This window comes from Myiozetetes cayanensis, unplaced genomic scaffold (genome assembly GCF_022539395.1).
Source record: "Myiozetetes cayanensis isolate MyiCay16 unplaced genomic scaffold, myiCay2020 scf17, whole genome shotgun sequence".
Classification (NCBI taxonomy): domain Eukaryota; kingdom Metazoa; phylum Chordata; class Aves; order Passeriformes; family Tyrannidae; genus Myiozetetes; species Myiozetetes cayanensis.
This window is the reverse complement of record NW_026087378.1, coordinates 1,062,296-1,066,438: the sequence shown is the minus strand read 5'-3', so window position 1 is coordinate 1,066,438 and position 4,143 is coordinate 1,062,296.

Here is a 4,143-nt window from a genome sequence, read left to right as displayed (position 1 = left end):
CTGGTGACTGATGTTTGAAAATGTGAGAGTCAAACCATTTTAGGCAACACAGGGGGGGAAATTCACACTGCTCGCATTCTGCTGCCTTCAAACAGCAGCAACATGTTTCACCTCTTTCTGGTGGCGTTCTATCACCTCTTTCTGGTGGTGTTCTGTCCCTGTTTTAAGTGGGGTCAAGGGCTTGCTTTGAACAGTTTTCAGAACGGTTTATTTTTCTAGAATAACTCGGGTTATGTGTCCATTCCCCTAACAAACCAAAAAAAGTTCAAACCCCGTAAGAATTTAGTCTCCATGTTCATCTCAGTCCCAAAGCACAATGGGTCTTTTTGGGTTTTCTTTTGTCCTGCCCAGTTCTGTTTTTAAAGGGCTTGGGTTGATTGTTCCTTTTATCCTGGGAATATTTGCCATTGACAGCCTATTGTCTCTCCTCTGTCACCTCATGCCTAATCCCAAGGTGCACGCCCAGATCCGACTGTGGGGGGCTGAAATGTTCACTTCAGTGACTCAAACAACTGGGCCCTTTGCAAAAGCAGCAGATGCTTTGCTGGGGCCCGCTTTGCACCCCAGAACCGAAGGGGAGGAGGAGAGATTTGTGGGTGGGTGGTGGCAAAACCTCTGACCTTGGTAAGAACAGCCCTGGGGCACAGCAGGGGGAGCACAGAAAACAACCTTTGTTTAGCAACAAGCTGGGTTTTGAGCCAGATGGGGGAGATAAGGGAAGCAGACCCTGGCGAGGGGGGATAATGCTTTTTCACCATTTTGGCCAACTGACATCCAAATTGCAACAATCAAGTCTCATCACTGGATCCGTAGTGGTGATATCTTTCCTCTCCACTACGTGCTCTTAGTCTTTTCTTTCTATTCCTTGTACACTTTAGTAAGTGATCAATTTAGACTTTTATATTGTTGTATTTCTATAGATAATAAGCAAAATGGTTACATACTTCCTTTCCATTGCATATTTATACATATATATTATTATATACATAGTATACATTATATATATTAGATAGACAGTATATATTATATATACATTATCTGTTTTATATACATTATATACATTATATATATTATACATTACACACACATATATATATATGTCATTCACTCCATTCAGTGTCATTTCACTCTAATCCCACCCAAGGGATCTATGATTGACAAGAATCTCAGTTACCCTGCCCTCAGGGGTGGGTCCTACCAGTAACACATAGGAAAACACTTTTAGTTTTATATCCTTTAAAAATCACAATTTTTTTATATATTCCTTATTTCCTATAGCAATTGCTGAGCCACACTTTCCACTCCTCCATGTCCTTATTCCTTATTCTCTTAATTCTTGCAGTCAAGTGCTAACTTTGGCTTTGCAATGTCTGTGCATTAATACAAGAGGCAAAAACAGAGTCTTTGCCAATTTGAAAAAGCAATTTGCAGCAGTGGGACTGCGAGGCTTCCTCCCCATCTAGTGGCTGAATCACAGTCCCACAGTGGTGACTGCCAAGTGCAGGAAAAGGGATGGATGGAATTGTTGTCACTGTACAAACTGGATACTTGGGTTATAGATATGACACTTAAATGGGGAAAAAATAATTAGAACTTATTACTCTTTATGAACTCAACCCTCAGTAAAGATTTAGCTGGGTGGAAAAAAAAATTGCAGACTCGAAGAAGAATATTTTCCATTGCCAGTGATTTGTGTTACTTTGAGCAGGTGGCAAGATGGAATGTAGGAAATTCCAAAATGCCTGAAACCCTAAAATACAGCCACTAGAGTGCAACTGGACTCTATTCAGAAACCAGAGGGAACCAAATATCTCTTTGCTGTAAAAATAAGGTAAGTTGTTAGAGATATTCCAACAAGAGTGTTGTTTTCTCAGGTATGTGACTTACTCTGTTGGGGTCATAAATGGCATAATTTGTCTGGTTTGTCTACAGATGCTGCCAAAAAATGCAGGGAACCCTCATCAACCCTCAGCAAAGATGTCTACTGAGGAAAGACTGAAAAACCTCTTTGCTGAGTGTGAGAAGGGGAAGCTGGAGATGAGGGAAGGGAAAAGGAGGCAAAGCTTGGGAAGGAGGAGCTGCTATTCCCAGATGGAGCTGAAGCCCAAGGTGTTCCCAATCAGTGCTTCCACAGCAGGCTGCCCATCTGCTCTGCCTTCTTTTATTTTCCGGTGGGGTTTTCTTTGTTACATGTTTATTCAAACAACCCGAAAACCCCCTTTGCAGCAAAGACAACTGAACAGCAGTAAAACCAACGATTTTTATTTCATCCAAGGTTTTTAAAAAACAGTATTTCAAGTCTATCCAACTACTCTTGCAGCTAAAGAAATGATGATTATTTTAACTCAGCCCATTTTTTGTTATTTTCATCAACTGAACTATGGATACCCATGAACAGCTTACTGACCAATAAGGAAAGCATTTGTGATTTTGCAATGCTGAGACAAGGAAAAAAATGATTCAACAGCTTTTATATTAATGTGCTCATTTCAGACCTTCATGGGTAAAGATTTTGCCAATCCTGAAATTTTCTGAGAGTGAATTTCTCAGATCAGAAAACAGATGAGTCGGAGGAAAACAAGCTGCTGGTAACCAACATCGTCTGGGGTATAGTTTTGTTTTGAATGTTAGTTTAGTTTTCAATATTTATGTTCCTCTCTATGACTGGCTCAAAGTTTCCAAGGAGCTGAATTCTTGAACATCCCATGCTTTTCAAATTTTCAGGGTGACCTTGTGTTCAAAATACAGGTGTATTCATAATAGGAGATATTTTTTCTCAGAAACACGGATTTTGCACATATTTCAAATTGTGAATTTGAATTGTGAATTGAATTTGAACACATGAATTGCATTATGAGTAGACTTTCCAGCAATCCCCCAGTTCTGCTAAAGGTCCAGCTGAGGATACTGATGATGATGATGATGATGATGATGATGATGGTGATTCATTGGGCCACCACTCCCACCTGGGTTCAAAGATAGTGATGACCATAAAGACAATGATAATACAGAGGAAGATAATGTAAGTAATTAATTCCTATTTAATGTTTTAACACTTTGGGTGGAGTGATTCGTATGTGAGCTCTTCCTCTATGATCGGATTTCCATGTGAAATATGACTTTTTTGAGATGCAGGGTTGCTGGTTTTCCCTAATGATTATTCATTGCATGAAAACAATTGGTTTTGTTTCAAAATGCCAGGATTTAAAACAACAAAATATGCCTGTCAATCTCAAGGGAAATTAATCATCAATTACTACATACTGTTTACTTTTTTTGTTATCATGGTTTGAAAGAACTAGATAAATATTTTACATTCCTATTTTAGATGGTTTATTTCCCGAAGCACATGTATGATTTTTTACAAGAGAAGGCAGAAGTGGACTGGAATCTAGGGAGAACAACTGAGCCAGAAATGTTTTGAGAAAATGAACTGTGGTATCTGATGGAAGAAATAGAAACTTTACTCTCAATATCCCTGAACGCCCAAACAAGGAGCAACATAATCTTAGAGAAGTCCTAGAAAATTCGGTAGGGGTGTACTCAAACAAAGAAGATGTCAACCAAATAAAGATAAAAATAAAGAAAAAGATAAAATAAAGAACAAACGTAACAGTTTTGGGTGGTGGAACACAACAATGCTGTACCTGCTCAGGAACCGAGGTCAAGATGATGAAGAAGACCTGGAAAGACCAAAGAAGGACCTTCAGGGGTGTGGCCACGTAAACAAACTAATGAATATGTATACAGGAAGCCAAAATACCTAGTGAATATGTAAACAGTGTGTAATGAAAAGCTCTATCCATCTGCCACTTGCCATGTTTTATTAGAAGAGCTCTCCTCCGAACATCCAGCACGCTGAATAAAGAAGAATTCCCTTTTTAACATCTACAAATTGGTGTTTAAAAGTTTGTTTGTGCTGCCTTTTGGTATCATTTTTGGTCCCCCAGATGGGACAGCCCTGCCTGAACCTCCTGTGGATCTGAGGGATCTCTGGATCTTCATGACAGCACCCAGACTTTCCTGGAGAAGACCACAGATCCCTGGACCAGTCTGGGATGCAGATAAGATCCCAGTCAATATTAAGGCTATTTTCATTATTATTATTATTATTATTATTATTATTTCTATTTATTATTATTC